General features: G+C 32.4%; 1 protein-coding gene across 6 annotated transcripts in view; it reads left to right on the plus strand.

Annotated features, from left to right (window-relative positions):
- Positions 1–8,573: 8,573 nt before the first annotated feature.
- LOC141449738 (discoidin domain-containing receptor 2-like) overlaps positions 8,574–20,085 on the plus strand; it is a 587,266-nt gene continuing 575,754 nt past the window's right edge. For 4 of the 6 annotated variants that reach the window (XM_074119440.1, XM_074119446.1, XM_074119448.1 and 1 more), the window contains exon 1: positions 8,575–8,859. The gene's annotated coding sequence lies outside the window, so the exon portion shown is untranslated. Of the gene's footprint in view, positions 8,860–20,085 lie in introns of all 6 variants that reach the window. The other 2 variants (XM_074119450.1, XM_074119447.1) reach the window with 2 other exon arrangements.

Here is a 20,085-nt window from a genome sequence, read left to right on the forward strand (position 1 = left end):
GTTTGTGTTAAGAATACAAGAATAATTTTGCGAATTTGAGTAGATAAAAGCTTGAGTAGATAAACTATTTTATCTGCTACTTAAACACGGAAGTTCCTTCAAGAAAACCATGAGCTAGAAGGGTTCCTAAAAAGTGTAGAAGGTTGAAGATCCCTGACCTAATACTTCGTCGTCAAGGGTTAAGTGTTGAAATAGACTTGACATGCAACTGTTATGCACAGAGGAGTATATGTATGTTCAAGAGAATCTTTTTCTTGCAGATAGAGCAAAAACATCTAAGATCTAAGTAAGTCCGTGTCTGCTGGACCCTGGAAATAGACTTTGATTCAATTAAAGTTAGGGATTCTAATTTTTCCGCCTAAACTTCGATTCAGCAAGGCGACTTTTCAGGATAAATAGTTACTTTCAGGGAATGAGGAAGTTAAATATAGAGGTTAGTAAATACGAGTACTTAGAGAGTTCATTTCCACATTTATGCGTTTCATAGGGATACACTCAGGCCATGTTATTTACGGACATGTTCAGCTCCAATAATCATATTCTCTGCCACAGCCAGTTAAAATGAACATCATCTTTGTTATCTGGTTAGAGATCCTACCTGAAGCATTCACCTTAAACCCGAACGATCAGGCAACTTAGCAGAAAGAGAAAAGTTTCGAAGTGTAATTTCCAAAGTAATTAGTACAGTTTCAAGGTCGTAACACCAGATTAAATTAAAAGTTTGATAGATGATAATTTATTCCCAAAGATTGTTTTTTCCCCGCCAATACTGGTCTCTGGAATCAGCCGATTATTGCGCCAATTATTTTTAAATTAATCTCTAAATCTCAAATTCAATGCACTTCCTTCTAATAAATAATAATAATAGCATCTTTGAAATTAAAAACTGTTATGAATGTATAAGATGGAACTTACTTTAGCATGGATTTTGTTATAGAAAACTACGAAGTATTTAAGCATTGTTAAGCCCTAAAAGAGTTTAAACACTCATGCTAATTCAAACAAAAATACCATCACTAAATCAAACTATAGAGTATTCCTCTATTATATGAATATCTCTGGCATTTCTAAAGAATCATTGGAGCAGAAATGAAATACGGACTTGTTGCTTCTAGCAAAATAGATCCTGACATAAAGGTTAGAAAACCACGTTTTCTCTATTCTCATAGTCTTTTACATTTTATTGTGCTGTTATGCGTTAAAACTGTTTATGGTATACATGTATTGCAACATGAATTCAATAAGCTTAAATAGCTACTGCTGGAAAGTGAATGAAAATGAATTACATTGTTATATGTTATAATTCTCCAGTCCTGAGTTATCTAGAAGCACTTATTCTTGTTTGCATTTAATAATTCGGTACCAATAGTTTCCATATTTATATTCCTTTCACCATCGCCGATGCATCCTGTTGCTACATCCACAGTGACCAGACCTAGCGATTTGTGTCTATGAATAAAGTACTGCGATTTTGAAAGACAGTTCTGCAACACAAAAAAATTGACAATTTTTCTTCCGAACATCTGAACTGAATGTTCGAAAGCATTAGGAGGGTCCATCGTGTGAAATTGCAGAAAACCATGGCATCCTTAAATCTTAAGTTTGTCCAGTCTCCGGCCTTGATGAAGAATTTTCCAGTACTGGAATCAAGTTCTGGACTAATTGTTCAGATAACTGCATAACTGTTCTAATTGTTTTTTAACTTGTTCCCGATATTCTAAAGACAATATTATGATTTATATTTGACTACAGACTAAATGAAAGGTTATAGTTACAGTTGTGCAGTTAAGGTTACAGTTTTAAGGTAATGAACGTTGTATGTACTTGATTGATTGATTTCCTAAAGATGCGATCTTCTTCACTAAATTTGAGAAATTATTTATTCCGTAAGCTCCTTTGATTTATCAGTAAGACTTATTTGTAAACGTAATGGTAATATAAACTTAATCTTAATGCTTAAAAATTTGCTAAACTTGAGAGTTAAATTCTTAACCTAAAAAAAATAAGTCAGCAAGTTTCAATAGATTGTTTCAAAAGTTAGTCGTAAATACAATAAATTTACACTTTGATAATCACGCATCTCTTTTAGTAGACTTTATGTATGTGATAAAAAAGTTGTGCTGATTCGTGTAATGTTAGTATCAAAAAATAATCTACGTTACATTTCGCTTAAGCTCATAAATTACGTAAAACCTGATTAAATTGAGCAATTTTTTTTTTCGCTAAAACTTTTTTTTTTTTCACTTTATTTGTGTATGTACAATTGCAACAATTGTTGCATCAAGTAAACTTGATCTTACTGGTTCAGTTCACTTGTTATGACATGATTAGAGCAATCACCCACTGGTGAAACTCTTTCGCAATGATTTAATCACAACAGATCTCTAGGCCATTTTCGCTTCAAGCGACGAGGAGGATTGTCGGGAAGGTGAGGAGAGGAGAGTTGTTGGACAAGAGGATTAGGATGGAAAGCTAGGAGGCTGTGAAAGTTGCGGTAGCGAGACTTTATTAGGTTAGTGACAAAAGGGATGTGTAGGTCAGTGTGTATGGTAAGGTTAGAAATGTAATATGGAGCATTCAGGATTTTCCTTAGGATTTTGGATTGTAATGTCTGTAGGCGTTTGGAGTTAGAGGGTTTGGTTGAGCCCCACACTTCTGTACTAAAACTTATTAAAATTGAAAGCATAATAAATAAGGCCAACAAGGGATTCTTTAAGGTAGCTAGTTCTAAATCAGTTATTATGGGAGAAATACTCAGATGAATTTGTATGTACCTTACTTGTACGTACAAACTAATTGTATGCCCTTGTATTTATATTTTCATTAAAAAAAACAATGATCTGTAGAGCATGATCTTTACCTTGTACTATACTCTGAGTAGCATGTTGTTTCAATTAAATGTCACGTTCAAGATCAAAACAGATACAAATATACGATTCTACCAACTGCAATTCTATGTTAAAATTGTTAAATAACCAATAGAAAAGTCAATTATTTTTTACCTGCCTTAATACATTCAGTAATAAATAGATATGACAATTACTATACCTGAATTTAAAGTAAGTAAAGTTTATTATGGATTGGCAAAGATGAATGTTTTAATTATTGTTTCACTTTTGGCGAAAAAATAAAGAAATCCTAAGAAAGCTTTAAACTGAAGGACATCTCGGCTACTTGGTGTAGGATATATCTATATACACATAAAATTACGTGAACTACAGAATGGGTCCCACAAACAAAGTAGCAATAAAATAAGCGAGACAGCAAAAGACAACAGCTGTCTAAACTAAACTACAGCCACCCTTAGTGCAGTTACTGAACTCTACAATCAGCTAGAGCAAACAGCAAAAAAAATATTAATAGAAACCTAAAATCGTGTGTGGAATCCACCCCACCCCCCTAGCCCCAAAATCATATCAGTTAAGGGGTAACTGAAAAATTAAAACAGTTTAGTTTTAAAACTCACCTCTTCCCACTGAATTTTCATTATCTGATTGGCGTTCTGAATTTCTACATCAATTAACTGAAGTACCAAATTGTCTGGCCCATCAATTTTGACATTCTGCATTAAAACTGTCCGGTAGGACAGTTGTATAAGGGTTGACCATCAAAAACTGCACGAAAAAGTGTAACGTTGAAAAACACCCAACTTTGACAATTTTTTTCTATTTTTCTATAAAAGATAAAATTCCCAAATTTTCTTTAAATCTTACTCCAAATTCTCCTTTATAACTATAATTTTTTTGCAACCACCCAGATCTAATAGGTTTCGAGAAAAAAGTTGCCGAAAATGAGCAAAAACGGCTTTTTCAAAAAATGTTCTTGTTCTTGTTCTTCTTCTTCTTGTTGTTCTTGTTCTTGTTGTTACCTTTTTTGTAAACAACGTAGCGCCTAAACGCGTGAACCGATTTTCATGAATGAGGTGTCATTCGATTCGGAACTTTATGTAGATGTGCCTTTTGGGGGTCTCGGCCCTGTACATCGAATGGGAGAGGAGTTAGCCCCCTTTATGTAAGGCCCCCTCCAAAATTATTATTACTAATTACTCTGTAAATCTTGGCCCTATTTTGATAAAATTTGGTAGGATGATAGGGTTAGGGCTCCCCTACCTAACAATAAAGCGACGATCTGCTCTTACACTTGTTAAGGGGAAGTATAGCAATCGTTTCAAATTATCGACACGTGAACCGATTTTCATGAATGGAGTGTCAATCGAATCGAAATTTTGTACAGATTTGTACTTTAAAAGTCTCGACGCTATGCCTCATAAGGAGGGGAGTTTGCCCCACCCAAATAAGGCCCTTTCTAAAACTATTATTACCAATATTTCTACAAAGCTTAACCCGATTTTGATAAAATTTAGCACGAAGAAGTGATTAAAGCTCCTCTACGTGGCTGTGAAGTGCCATCATGCTCTTACACCTACTAAGAGGAAGTACTGCAATCGTTAAAATTATCAATGGGTGAACCTATTTACATTAATGAATTGTCGTTCGATTCAAAATCTTTGCCTTTTAGAAAGAAGTACTGTAATCGCAGTTTATTTTTCTTGCTCCTCTTAAAAGGAAGTACTGAAATCGCAGTTTAATTTTGCTATTTACGTACAAATACCTTCCTATTTTATATAAAAAGGCTTTCTCAAAAAAATTGTTATTGAGGATGGTTTGGGGACCGCAACTATAACCATTCTTTAAAAAGATCTCTCCAGTGGTAGTTACGGTTCCGATTTAACACCTTATCAGGTTATAATGATAGAATAGCTTATTCCAAATTTTAAAAAAATCCAATCTGTAAAGCAGATATGTAACTTTGCTAATAGACAAAAAGGAAAATCTGTCCAAAAGGTACAAAAATCTCCTTAACAAAAACTTACAGTTTAAAAAGTTAAGTATAAGGGTTGATTAAACGCCAAAAGGTACACAAATCAGCAAGTACCCAACATTTCATTAATACTTCATTGATATTATTTAAGTAATTTTACCGCATTAATTTTCATTAATATTTTTTAAGAATTTATTAGATGTCACATACCCTTATGCTGGCCAGTTCATTCATAATAGTTATAATTGTGATAAAATGTACATATATTATATCTTCGTATAAATAGGTACTTTATTTTAACTCTATTCCAAATTATTCTTCTGATTCTGAAGTTGTCACATATACATGCATGTTAAATTAGAAAAAGACAAATTTAGAGTCGGCTACTGTTTAAATTTGAATCACGGAGGATTTAAAGCAATATTTCAGTCTTGAATTCGTCTTACCGAAATATTCGTGAGGACAAATAACACACAGTTAATAACAAGTAGATTATTCAACATTATTTATTCATTTCTCAATTGTAATTTAATTTAGTTCCCCTAATTTTACTTATGGTAAAATACTGGAATAATTAGGTGTCCTAAAAATATGCATATCTTATTTATTTTATATTACATATACACAACATTGTGGGAAGAACACCTAGATTGAGAATGTAATTGAAGAAAACTATATTATTTGCGATAAAGCCAGATAATTATTACCTATTATTATAAACGTTTGACTACTTCATACAATAACAATTACTTTAATCGCAGAATGAACTTAAACCGACGATTTTTATTTAAAAATAAAAATAAATAAAATCATTGATGTATGTTGGTGTAAGCAATTTTTAAAAAAGTTTATGAATTTTTTAGCCTCATATTTTTTTATTTTTTATAACGTTTTCTTTTTCACCAGTGATTAATAGTTTGATTATTATAGATAAATAGATATTACAGTCAATCTAAGTTAAATGGTGTGCTACTTGAACAAATATTTTGTAGATGAAAATGGCCAGCATAAGGGTATGTGACATCTAATAAATTCTTAAAAAATATTAATGAAAATTAATGCGGTAAAATTACTTAAATAATATCAATGAAGTATTAATGAAATGTTGGGTACTTGCTGATTTGTGTACCTTTTGGCGTTTAATCAACCCTTATACTTAACTTTTTAAACTGTAAGTTTTTGTTAAGGAGTATACATTAGATTTTTAGATTTCCTGTTAAAAAAAATAATTAAATTTAAAATATGTTGGTGTCAAAATTTGCCTCATTTCAATTAACTCATCTCATTTTTAAGAATCATAAGTTCATATTTATCTTGCAATGCATCAAATTGAATGTCAAATTTAGAGTTTGACTTTCTAATAATTTGTATTAATTGTTTTGTTTTTCACCAAAGATTGGTACCCAAAGGAGTGGTTATACTGCTAGGTAATTGCATAAGACAATAACTGCAATTAAATTTATACATTGATTAGTGAATAGTATTAATTAACATTAAACAAATTCTCCTAATTTATAATATGAAGTATCAATATGCAGATGAAGGAGGACTCAAACTGCAAGTCAGCGTACTCATGAAATCAGTAAACTTGGAAGAAATTTTTAGCGACAACAAAACAAAGCGGGATAGATTGTTTTGACTTAGATGCACGCACATGCGCCAACGATCGTTCTCTAAAGAAGAGTTTTAGTTGCTGAGGAGACGTCATGGTTCACAGTGAGGACATCGTATTTTTCTTTACAGTTTAGTTGGTATCTTGATGAACAACAAACGGTTCTGCAGACCAAACAAGTTTTAGTTCTTTTTACTAATATTAAAAAGGAGTATCACAGTCGTGAGAAGTTTCTGAGATGGTAAAATTTTGAATAGAGATAAATGCATTGAGGTGTTCAGGTCTCGGATTTTTTGAAAGAGAGTTAAAAGAATGTTTGAAAAAATAAAAAGTGGCGAGAAGCTCAAATTATACATTTCATTTTGTTATTGTTATACCGTAGATGTTAAAATTTCGGCCTAGATCCGGATTTGCGACTAAAGTCATTTTCGGATTGTCGTATTTCTATAAAAAATGACATTGACGATTTTATTTAATCTTTATCTTTTATTTATCCAGCTAAATGTAACAACATTTAGAAAGATTCTCAAGATACCTGCAAAATTTAGACTACTCTCGAGAGATTTCATCGACGCGTAATTCTTCGAGGAGCGATAGAAATGTTTTGGAAGAAAGCGAACGGATTAGTGGATTAAAGTTGGCAGATATTTTGCGACGGAATCCAGTAGAGAGATAGTGTAGCGGGATTGGGATAGGTTGGGATACGAACGGAATGTTTAGTGGGTTGTACAGTTGGTGACATATAAAGGAACATTTACTATTGTCTTTAGGATTCTGGTGTGGAGATTTTGAATTCGCAGGAGATTCGATCGTTTAGCTGCCTGTAAAGTTCGAATCCGTATATGTATAGGTTAGTGTTTGCTTGCTCAGAGTGTCTGTCGAGTAAGATTTTGAATCTGAAGTTTTAGTCGAAGGTTCCATGTTTGTACAGATAAAGCTATTTGACTTGATTCGCAACTAGTATGTGGATGTTATTAGGCAACGAACATTGTTAACATTGATTTTCCATTTGGCGAAGCCAAGATTCAGGGAGTTGAAGGTGATTTTGGATATTTCTGATGGCTGTGAAAGAATCTATGTTTGGGATGATAAGTCAGCTGTTTAAAGATCATAGACCAAAGGAGGAAGTATGGTCCCCTGCAGGACTCTGGATAGGTAGGAGGAGGAAGCGATACCATTGACCATTTTAACCCCACTTCATCCGTTATTTACTTGGGAGCGAATTACGTTCGATGAAAATTTTTGATTTGGTAGCAATCCGAACAAAGAAATGCTCGGGGTCTCAGTAAAGGTGAGGTCACAAGTCGAGCTGCTCTTTCTCTTCTTTCAGCTGGCACTGTCATGACACAAACTCTGTCGAATTAGAAAACAGCATTCATCGGGAAACATATCGTCAGTTGATTACTTGACACTTACTGGAAATGATAAATTGACAGCCATTAGTATTCAATGTAATTATAGACGTCTTAACCTTGCTGACGAAATAGTTTACCGAATTTCTTGAAAGATTATTGGTCATTCGAGAGCTTTTATTCCTATTTCTTTTTCCTTTCACGGAACTTTTAACGACACAACGGTGCTTATTGTTTTTATAGAAGAACGAGCCGATGTAAGTAGATATTAGATGTAAATAGAAATGTAAACATTATCCACCTAGAATTAATGGATGCACTTGGAGTTGATGTATTCAAGTCGTATTGGGATATTATTGAGTGGCTGCAGGTGATGGAGGTGGACTGTGGTCGGTGTAGGCTGTAGCCGCAAGTTAAACATGTGCTAATTGTTGGCAACCACCTATTGACATGATCAAGATTGATGTTCCATTAGCAGTTAGTCAAGGGTCAAGGCAGTGTGGCTGCCTGACGAAGTGCAAGGGTACGGGAGAATTCCTCCAAGGGAGTACAAAGAGGAATTAAATAGCAAGAGAGGGGAAAGTTCTAAAGGTCGAACAGTGAGAGAAACTGCGTCGAAATCAAGAACCAAGTGAAGTCTCAGTGTATTCGTGTACACAGGCCTACTGTGGGTGAGCATAAAGGCGCTCTATAGAAAGCCCTGAGTTCGATCTGTGGCCCTTCAGAGGTTTAGTTTGGTCGGCACGGCCGGTAGATTGCTCTGTAGGTTGGCTGGGTCCGTGCCGGTTAGCAGGGATGCTGGGTTAGTCCGCATCTCGCGTCCGACCCGCCCACCTCGTAGTAGCACGTCCTCTTCCAGGACGCGGTACGATTATTACTGATGATTGTTGCTAGTTTCTTTTAAATAATGCTTTTTATGTTTTAGTCTTCCGCTTGCGACATATTTAGCCAGGCTCACTTGTGCGTGTGTGCATCTTAGTGACTGTTTCTGTTGCGTACTGGGTACATCCTCAAAGCAATTTTACTGTTTACAAGACTTTGGTCCAGTATTTTCAAAAGAAACATCGGGAGCCGGTGAGTCCAATAAGCCATAAATTATTTTAATTTATTAATCATCAGTTACTTAGGTTTTATTCGCCAATTTTTAGCTTGTACTTAGTATTTGCTGACATGGAGATATGTTAACTTGGAATCCTATTATTTGATTGATTAATTGTCAGCGACTTATTTGCGCTGTACCTCAACATAAACAAAAAGAGACCATCTTGGTAACAAATAACATTTTTCGGATTTTTGATTTTGTTTTATTTGTTTTAAATAATATATGTTATAATTTAGTAAAAGTACCATTAATGCTATTATTTAAAATTTAATCATTATTCTCCATGAAAGTTCATTATTATTTATTAAGGGCTTGATAAAGGGCGTTGTCGTTTGTTTATTTAGGATAGTTAAATAACTATTCATTTTTTTTACATTTTGTGATTTATGTTTGTTTTTACACCGTAGGATTAAAAGAAAATAACTTGAAGGTTTGTGGAAACCTGTGGAAGTTGGTAGGACCGCCTGTTGCTGCCGTCGGAGTACGCCTATCTCTCTACCCGGCCGCCGGTGCTTGTTGTTTGGGGGCGGCCTCGTGCCCGAGGTTCAGCTCTAACACCACCCTTGCCTTAGGCATTAACGTGTACAACTCTTAGCCACTATCCAATTATCCTTATAACACAACAGGAGAACTCTACACTCCTGTTGGCAAGGACGATGAAATAAAAGAAGAGCAGATCATACATTTTTCTACGCCTTCATCTCTCATCTAGTATCTTACTCTTTGCTTTATCTGATTTCTTTTAGAATTCCGGAAGGATTTATAGTATGTTCCAGATGTTTTATCTACCGACTTTACATACGTTAAATATCAGTGAAGTTACATCCGTTTTGCTAATAAACTAGAATTTCTCAGCTGATAACAAGCAGTGCGATTTCAGTTCTCTTAAATTCAATCATTCTCCATTGTCACATCTACCCCGTTTCAGGACATTTATCAGTAATAGCTCTTATTATAGTTAATACTATCTGCAAATCATACCGAATAGAATTTTTTTTATTTTTAATTTAAAAATTATTGTTACAAATAATGGTAAAAATGTCGCGCCAAATTTTAAATACCAATTTATCAAAACTTACTCATAAAATGATTTTTATAAACATGTTAGCTAATCAAGAAATGACAAGTGTATCAAAATGCATTTATCTGAACTATTTTTCATTAAATTGAATGATATAAACTAAAGCTCTCTAGTGTACGCCACGATGAATATCGTGATGAATATAACGATGAATATTCTGGAAAATAATTTAAAAATAAATTTCAGTCATGAACTGTGCGCTGAAGTTCATCTCACTCGCGTGATAATTCCTCCTTCTCCATCTATCCTTTGCTAAGAGAATATTCTGTTGTTTTACTTTAGAAAGATAAATACATATATATCACGAACAACTTCATCTGGATTCTCTAAGGTGTTGTATTTTATATATTAAGTTGTAAAGATATAAGGCAGAAGTTTTGGCAAGATATCCTCTTGTGTTTATATGCGGGCAAACTCCATTCTGACTGCATTAGAACTTTCTAACTATACTTAACACTACTTTTTGCGTTAATTTCTTTTCATTATAATTTAATATATTTAGACATAACATTTATCTCTAAACTTTTCTTAACTTTTTTAAATATGGAAATATATTTCCACATTAAATAATGAACTAAATAAATGTAAATAATCGTATGTAAAAGACAATTTTTTTGGGTAATATAAGCGGTTTAATTTGTTACTAAAGAATTAGGGGCGGTGGCCACCGGAGGTATTGCGTCTCTCTAGAGGTCAGCTGATAGTCTCTTGGTATAAATTATATTGAATTAATTTGAATATCACATTACTGGTTTTCGTAAATAGGGAAATTGATAGAAGTTTTTTTTAATACTTTAGAAGTTGTGGCTACAACTAAATACTTAATACCTGTTGCCATTGTTAGGGGTTGTTTTCTATAAAGGGACATTCTTCATCAAAATCTCACGACATAGTCCTGTTAGATAAAAATATGGAAAAAAAATCTTTCAATAGTTTATTTCGGAATTTCATAAAAAATATTTAAATATTTAAAAAAAAGAAGACCAAGATGAGGTGGTTTGTTTTTTCGGTTTGATTTCCGCTTTTGGTTGGCTGGTAATATGTTGGCAAATATGTTTGCTTTGATTTCCGCTTCTCCACTATTTCAGACAGTATTTGCCGCAATTCTAAATGAAAGAGTTGTAGTTGTTTTTTAATCTTTATTTACTTCAAATAGGTGCTAGTAAAATCAAACAATAAGCATGTAAAAACTTACCACTCTGTAATCTAAGTTCCTAAATTTCTTTGCTTTTTGAAAATAAGTGTTATACAGGGTGACCAGAGTAATATGCTCCACCCACTTTTTTTTTTATAACGGCGGGAAATTTCGGAAAAATAAAAAACAGGTATTTAATCATTTTTAGTCTAGTTTATTTTCAGTGATTAACCCATATTGTTAAAGCCCTGTATCTCGAGATACAGCTTTGTTTTTCAAATGGAACGTTATATTTTTTGTTGCATATTTTTATAGTATTTGAGCTCCTAAAAAAAAATTTTGAAATCGGTTAGGTTTTTCAAAAGTTATGGTAATTTAAAATATGAAAAACAAATTTCAGTTTATTGTCATAATTACGTTATTTTTTTTTAAAGAATCTGTTCAAACTGGGCACCATCAACGGATAGGCAAGCCAAAACTCTGGACTCCCACGCTCTGTTTGTAGCAGCACTTATGGTGGCAAAGTCAAGATCTAGGCAGGCTACGTGTTTTTTTATTTTTTCGAAATTTCCCGCCATTTAAAAAAAAAGTAGGTGGAACATATAACTCTGGTCACCCTGTATATATATATATTTCGTTCGACATTAATTGAAACGTATTATTTAATAATCGAATGAAAAAAAAATTATTATTTTGGGAAACGAACTTTTTTTTACTCAATAAACACTGTGAAAAGTTGGAAAATTATGTAAATTCTTTCTGATCAGTGGCATTACTTATTTTGCTACATTTTCTCTCGTTCACTAAAGATTACACAGATAATAATTATCATAGGTGGTTTAATGAAAGTTTTATAGCATCTTTATTGGTCATTTATTAACAATAACTTTTAGATCATTTGCAAGTTCTTAACTTGCAAATATATATATACATGTATTACATAGAGGATCTCTAAACGGAATCTACACAGTTCCTTCTTCTTTGGAAGAGCGAGAAGAGAAGCTACAAGTTAGAGAAGATAGTTATTGTAATTCATCAAACGATCTACCATAGTTAGATCAAAGTCATAAGATAGAAGTTCAATGTAGAGGAAGTCTGAATTACAAAAAAAGTGTTTACTCAAATAGATTATTTGTGTTAAGAACTTGCAAATGATCTAAAAGTTATTGTTAATAAATGACAAATAAAGATGTTATAAAACTTTCATTAAACCACCTATGATAATTATTATCTGTGTAATCTTTAGTGAACGAGAGAAAATGTGGCAAAATAAGTTTGTGCCACTGATGAGAAAGAATTTATATCATTTTCCAGCTTTTCACAGTGTTTATTGGGCGAATAAAAGCTAGTTATATTTTTCCCAAAATAATTTTGTTTTCATTCGATTATTAAATAATACGTTTCGATGAATTTCGAACGAAATATCAAAATTTAAGTGGTCATCTGCTGTTTAATTTTTTTTTTTTTTTTTACCAAATCTTTTTAATTGTATGCAATGGTCTCTCAAGTATCCCAATACACATTTAAAAAACTTACTTTGAGTGACTGGTATTAGAAAGAAAACCTAAAACCACCAAATTGAAATATTATTCCTGTAGTTCGGCCATCTTTATGTCCTCTTCTTTTTAAGATTTCGTTTTCTTTTTTTAGTTTCGTACTTTCGATAACATGCGCAGAGTTTCTTGAAGATAATAAATATATATATATATATTTTTTTACTGAAACATTCATTTTTTGGAGAAAAGATTGTAGCGGTTTTCTGCGTGGGTTCTATTTATTGTTACAAAAAAAAAAAATAAAATAAAGTGATATCACAAAATATATGAAGACATATTAAAGATGGGCAAACACTGGAAACCAAAAAAAGGAACAGGTTACCAGAGAAGAAAGGCCCTGGTTCCCAATACTGCAAACCATCTATTCAATTGATGGTTATTTTCTTATTATTTACTCTTTACTCATTTTCGTTACTCACATTGAGTACGTAATTCTGCCTCATCTGTTTTTTTCCTTTAATCTAATCTCTTCCCCCAATTAAAGAATGGCGTAATAAGATTTACATTACGTTTGGATTTAGAACTTCCAAGCTCCGTGAGGAAATCCCTCTTTTTTAAATATATATTTTCCTTTAGATTTTCCTTTGAAAGATTATTACATAAAAGGAGGAGAGAAGAATGTTCATGCATAAAGAAAATATTTCATTTTGTGCGTTACAGCATACAAGCTACAAGATAAAGCGTACACATTCTAAGTTCATGGCATTTATTTAAAAATGATGTCTTTATAAAGAGCGACGCGTTGAATAAATAAAAAAAAATGTAAAAATAAATATATAAAATAAAATATTGAATAAAACACAGCAATACTTCTAAAATCTTTGAAGCAGTATATGGAAGTTAATATTTTTATCGAAACATTATTTATAAAAAATTGTACATTCCTCTTTTATGCATTAAATAATATCCAATTTACAATTGATGATGTTTGTATTATGCTTCAACAAATTATTTACAAAATAGCTGACTATTCTGATAAATATATTAAGCAACTTTAGCAATATTGTGCCATTAGATTAAATTACAAATCAGGTCAGCCGCTGATGCAATTTGACCTGTTTTACTCCTTTTTCTTCTCTGATTAGTATGTGGGACCCAAGTTTGCGAATATCAAGAAAGAGAAAAAATATTTGAACAGTTATTAAACAAATACAAAATTCTAACATATAATAATTTTTTATACAACTTTGGTGTACCTGCAGTCGAAGATATTTTCTTTTTTGTCCGGTCTGTAATACGTATTAATGAAATTAGGGAAGGGATTAGCTATGAGGTTAGCATACTGGACTCCCACGCGGAGGTCCCGGGTTCGAATCCAGCAGCTGACCCTTAGATTTTCTCTTCCTAGGAGCTTCTTACAGCTCACTGTCCGGTGATGGACAGTGTTGTCTGTAACGAGAGAACACTGTCCGTAGGCCGGCAGTGCACTGGAAAAAGCTCCGGGCGCTAATAACCTCAGCTGTTGATGCGCCTTAAATCATTAAAAAAAAAATTAATGAAATTCAATCTTGTGTTTTTAATTGAATTAAAATAATTACAGAAAATATTAGAACGAAAATAGTTTAGCTATTTTGTAGAGATACGCCGCGAAGAAGATGTTATTATACGTACATAAATTGAGCCAGTAGTTTTAGTTAGATAAAAACTGTCTGTTTAGGCTGACTAAAGTGATTTGGTACTCTTTTTTCTTTTGATTTTGACTTCCGGAAGTTGGCTATTGTGAGAGAGTGTTTCCTCTTTTTGGCTTTACTCTAAATGAAGCTTGTTAAATAGTGCAGTTTTGAAAACATTAATCGTCTCTTTAAGGGTTTTTCTTTCTATCTAAATACTTGAAATAATAAAAAGAGTTGATGCGATCCTTCATGGAAGAAGTGCAAATAAGTAAGAGTCTAACTTATTGTAGATGTCTAGTGAAATCTGAGGCTGGAGAAAACAACTTTTTACTTAAACTAATAAGTAAACTTTTATGACATTGGAACTTTCAAATAACAGGTGCTTCATTAAATTTGAATTTTAAGTATGGTCACTCTGGTAAAAAATTACTCAGCGCTCTCTGAAATTGTAAAGAAAGGTTTAAACTAAGTAGTACTAATTATCCACTCTTTGAACGAAATTACCCTAATTAGATGCGCAAGCACTTAGTTTATTTATTGTATTTTTGGGGCGGCTAATATTGGATGAAATTGTATTATTTCGTCAGTAGAGCTTCTACTTACCGAAACTTCGTTATTCTTGAATTTAATTATGAATAAATGTTATTGTTTACAAAGATTACAAAATAACTTTTTATGTCTGCTTATCTCTAATTTTATTGTGAGCCCTTATTTTTATCTGTTCTTCTACTACCAATAATGTAATACACAAATTTCACCTCTGGCGGTCAGACTCTATCCATCGCCTATGTTTTAAGAGACTGTTTCATTCCTATCATTTCTGCATTTTATGTAAATACAACATTTTTTTCTACTTATCATCTATCTTCGCTGGTAAGTAATGACTACATAGATGGACTTTAAGTCCAACTATCGATCAGGTGGAGCAAACGGAGGCGAATAGCCTAAGCTACTTCATTTTTTTAATACACATTTTAAATAAACTTGAAGGTTTTGACCTGGATTTGATACTAGTACCACAATTCGTGATTCTAATCGCTCGTCTACCGTGATGCTGTTTAAAAAAGTTTAGTTGATTAATATAGGGGGGAGAGAGCGGCACATTTGAACAGAATTTACAGTTTCTGTTACAGAGTGCACAGAATCGTATTATTGAACCTTTTTATTTTGTTTTCTACAACTTTCAAGTCTTCTTAACAGATCTGTATCAATAAACAGTTGGTACTTCGCATTTCTATACTTTTTTAATTTAAAATTTTTGTGTCAAATGTTAATATCTGCCCCACTGGTAGGGTAGCTTTGTACACAATATAAAATAGAAAGAAATGATATTACTTTACTCTGAATCTACCTTCTATCAGTTATTTCTCTTACTACTCGATTACTTTCTCTTTTAAACCACTGAAATCTAGTTCAAAAATCAAGAATGACTCAGTTCGAGACAACTGAAGTGATGAGTTTAGGAAGTTTGAACAAAATATTCGGTTTGTTGCCCTTCTTAATGTAGGTTCGGACCATATTCCCCTTCTCTGCGATTAAACAAAAAAAAAAAGTCACAAACTTGCAGGTCGGTAGGGCACATTTTAACTGTGATGTTGAAATGTGTCCCTTCTCCTTCCGTAAAAGAAAATATAATATCCAACACTTTTTGCAAGCAAATACTTTTTTGTAAATACTACGTTTAAAAATACGAATTCCAAATGTTAATATGGACTAACAATACTTACACCTTGTCCACTACAATCTCCACAATACACCTTCAAAGCTGTAACAAAAATTTTACTTCCACCTTACAAAATATAATATTCCTCAATTCTGACTTTACAAACAATGAAAACGAAGGGAAACTCTGTCAATTATACAACAGGTCTACCACAACATATGGAGAAAATTACCAATTATAAATGTTTTAAATATTTGGCGAGAAATTAGAACTGTTCAAAGGTGCCACCCTCTCACCAACAGCTCACTGTTCTTTAATTATTTCAAAGATGTAAGTAAATCTTGTGAATTGCAAGGGAAATCCTTTATAATATCCTTGGTATAAATTTAATGATTTGCAATTTTTCTTGAACAAAATTGAAAAAACAAAGAGTTAAAAAAAAACAAAAAAAGTGGCTGATATATTGGATGAATAGGTGATGGAGCCTGCAAGGGTGGTAACGTACACGTGTACTGTGGAGGCAGCAGTACTCCTGGGGGTTCCAAAGTTTAATTGAGCGGGCTATACTCAGTGAAAGAAGGTCTCCATATTCATAAAGGTCCTCCAACCCTACATGGGGTTGGCCATAAAAGCGAGTGCGTCCTTCTGATACACTCACTGGTCCAGCGAGGAGTAAAAGTTAGTGGAGGCAACTGGTCGCTCCAGAGAGAGATATTATATATACAAATGTACCACTTCTAAGTATGGCCACAATCTTAAATTCCAATTCCACTGCGACATATACTACATGAATAAAGATTATTTTTTGTCTAGGGGAATTTTCATCGTGCAAGGATTGTATGAAGTTGTAATATCCTTTCCTATAGAACTTTATATTATATTAGGGTCTTCTTTTTTTACCCCCACTAGGGCAATATTAGGCATTTTAATGGGCCAAGCAGCATTAAACCATAACAGCCTTCTCTTTTCAAAATAAAAGTGGACTATGTAATTGCTTTAGTATCCTCCAAGATATTTCCAAATTAATTCCAAATTCTGGTTTACTGATTTGACAATTTCTGATTTGAGATAAGGTAGACCGACTTTGTTTTTTAAACAGTATGTAGGGCGAAAGGGCCACGTCCTTTTGAGAAAGAGGTTTTTATATTGGCTAGGTCATATTAAGAGAAAGCCTTGTTTAAAAGCAATAGTATAAAGGAATCACATGTAGAGGAAGGTAGCGAATAGATGCGATCAAAGAAGCTGGGTATAAAACGAAAAAAGATTGATAAACAAAAAAACAGAAGCTTCTGGGACAAACTTTCAAAAGATGCTAATCTGAAAAAATTAGTGACAACCAAGTATTGCTATTCGACAGTTTAGAGATAATCCGTGCTTTTATGGTTATGACTTCGGAGATAAACTTTCTGTTTAAGAATTGGTTAAGAATTTCACAAAATCTTTGTTCGATTTCCTTTAAAATTGATATATTAGTAATTAATTTTAAAATGATAGGAAAATCCAAAAGTTTGTTTCAAACAGATTCATTCAATTGTTAAAAAATATCTGGTTTTATTACGAATTTTCTGTTGGAACTATTTTCTCTTAAAATTGTTGTTTCACAAAGATATTTAATTTTTTGCTATCGTTAAGCAGGTTGTAAAAAATGCACATCATAATGAAATGACACCTTTAATTATCCTGTCAGAGACTAATTTTACTAAAACGTATTTTGCTAGACATTTTTTAAAATAATGTTATCAAATAAAAAATTTACGTGTTGTAAGTTCATTTAATTTTTAGCTAAAAAATTGTAAAATCATTTACAAAAAAAAAAGGTCCCAGAAAAAGCAAAAATTTATTCATTTAAGTGGTACTTGTGGTAATTTCTTTAAACCATCTGTACCATCAATAGATCTAACCCTTCTTTAATGTACATATGAAACAAAACCGTAGGTTACACTGAAATAGTACGTTAGAGAGTAACCAATCAACTCCCAAAAAATAATAGAACTTTTCAGGTAAAATGTTACAAATAAAGGTTGTGTAAGCACTGTGCCTACAATGTTTGTTAAAATTTTAAGAAAATCGAGACCATATGCAAAAAAATTATGTAAAGTTATTTTGATGCTGAGAGGATTTGATCACTAAATTACAGTTAGGTCTCTTAAAGGTATCAAATTTAAAACATTTTCTACATTTATTTGGACAGAGTCCTCAAAACTGATATTTGTAGTAAAAACTTTAAATGGAAAATTTGACTTGAAAACAATATTTTGCTTACGTAGTAAGAGAAAACAGAGTCATAAACCATCAAAGTTTGAATCTTCTTCAGAATTTTGGTTGATCGATTTTTCTTTTAATTTATCGTGTTGGAAATATTAGCATTTTTTAAATAAAATTTAAATTTAGCATTCTCCGACGCAATGCGCGTGCTCAAGGGAGATTGATCTATAAATAAATGATGTTTTTTTTTTTAATTGTGCTGAAGTTTTTACTGGTATTGACACCTAAATGAGTTTTAGAGCTGCTAAAGATCGACAATTAAGTATGAATGGCCAAACCATTAGCTGTTTTATCCGTGTGGAAAAAATAAAGTGATTGATATGCTTATAGCCCAGCTGAATTTCGAATCAGCCATCTACGTAAGTTTAAATGAATTGATTAAATTGAGGTTAAATCTTATTGATAACCGGTTCGAGGAGGTTTTCCTCAACAAATCAAAGTCGATTATTTTCTCCACGGTCCTGTCATTTCGTATCTAGTAATCCATCATTTATGAAGATATTCCCGTAAACTCTAAATTCAGATTTTGCTGGAGTATATGTTCTTTTTTTTAAAGATTAACTTGTAGACTGGTCGTACATGTTTTGATTCCTTTACAGTGCTTTTCAATACTCTGGCAATTTCATCTCCTGCCTCCCAGCTCACATTAATAGCCACAATTTGTAAATAAATTGTAATGCTACATTTTCAGTTTCATATAATCTAGTTATTATGCATTCTAGACGATCAATTTCCTTAAAAAAGTAATACATTCGCTGGAATGTAGTAAAAAGTATAAACGTATTTAATATTTTTGCGAATTCTTGTTTTTTGAAATGTATTTTCAATTTGATTTTTCGTTCATTGAAACGCTGACCCAGAAAATAATAAAAATAATTATCTTAATAGATATTTTATATGAAAGATAATTATGATTTAATGTGAATTACTAAATTATCTAGAAAGTAAAAGGAAATTTTTGTTATGATGGAAGATTACAAAAATAATAAACAAATATTATGAATGTTAATAATGAAAATTATTATTTACTGGTAGAACTAAAGCTTCAGGCTTCATAATATGAGTTTTTTCTTTTCACAAAAAAAGTTTAAAATTTGAATAAGAGGTTTATTAAAACAGGATTTCATAAAAATCACTTTCTTTTCAAGCTAGAGCCAGTCTCTTCTAAAGCAGGTCGGATGGTGGTAAGTGTATAAAAAGATATTGGAGGCAGAAGTGATGGAAAAATAGAGTAGGCAGACTCGTGGTTAAGGATGAATGAACAAGGCAAAGTAAGTATTCCGTTTGATCGTTCGCTCACTAGAACTACATTCTACATTCTCAGTTTGGAAATCTCTTCCACAGAAACAGTTTATTACTGGGAAAATGCAACGTTTACTTTTGATTTTCTTAAAAAAAAACAGGAATTCCTAATTAATCAATAATTAATTCACAGTTCAAAAATCTCAGAAAAAAATTAAATAATTTTTTCAGAATTAAATTAGTTAATAATAATAGTTTATTTGTATAGCAAATTGGCCTTAGATGCAATATCCCTTCTCGCTTGAAAAGGCAGAATTTTGCTCGGGAGTCTTCTCGACGTGAAGCAAGCCTTCGATCTGAAAATTCAATGGCATACTTACACATCTTGAAGTCCTATTTGTCAGACTGTTGTTTTCAATTTAAAATCAGAACATTGTATTCAGATAGTTATAAAGGCGAAATGGACGTTCCGCAAAGAAGCATCTAGAGAACCTATCCTAAAATGTAATATTCACAGCAGAGATACCAAACCTTCCAGAAACTATCCTCCTAACTTAAGCAGATGACTCAGCTACACTTTCTCCTCAAGTTGATTCAGTAATTGCGCAAAGAAAACTCCAAACCAATCTCTTTTCTCTTGAGG

This window comes from Rhodnius prolixus, unplaced genomic scaffold (genome assembly GCF_049639745.1).
Source record: "Rhodnius prolixus isolate KJV_2025 unplaced genomic scaffold, Rpr scaffold_2, whole genome shotgun sequence".
Taxonomy (NCBI): Eukaryota; Metazoa; Arthropoda; class Insecta; order Hemiptera; family Reduviidae; genus Rhodnius; species Rhodnius prolixus.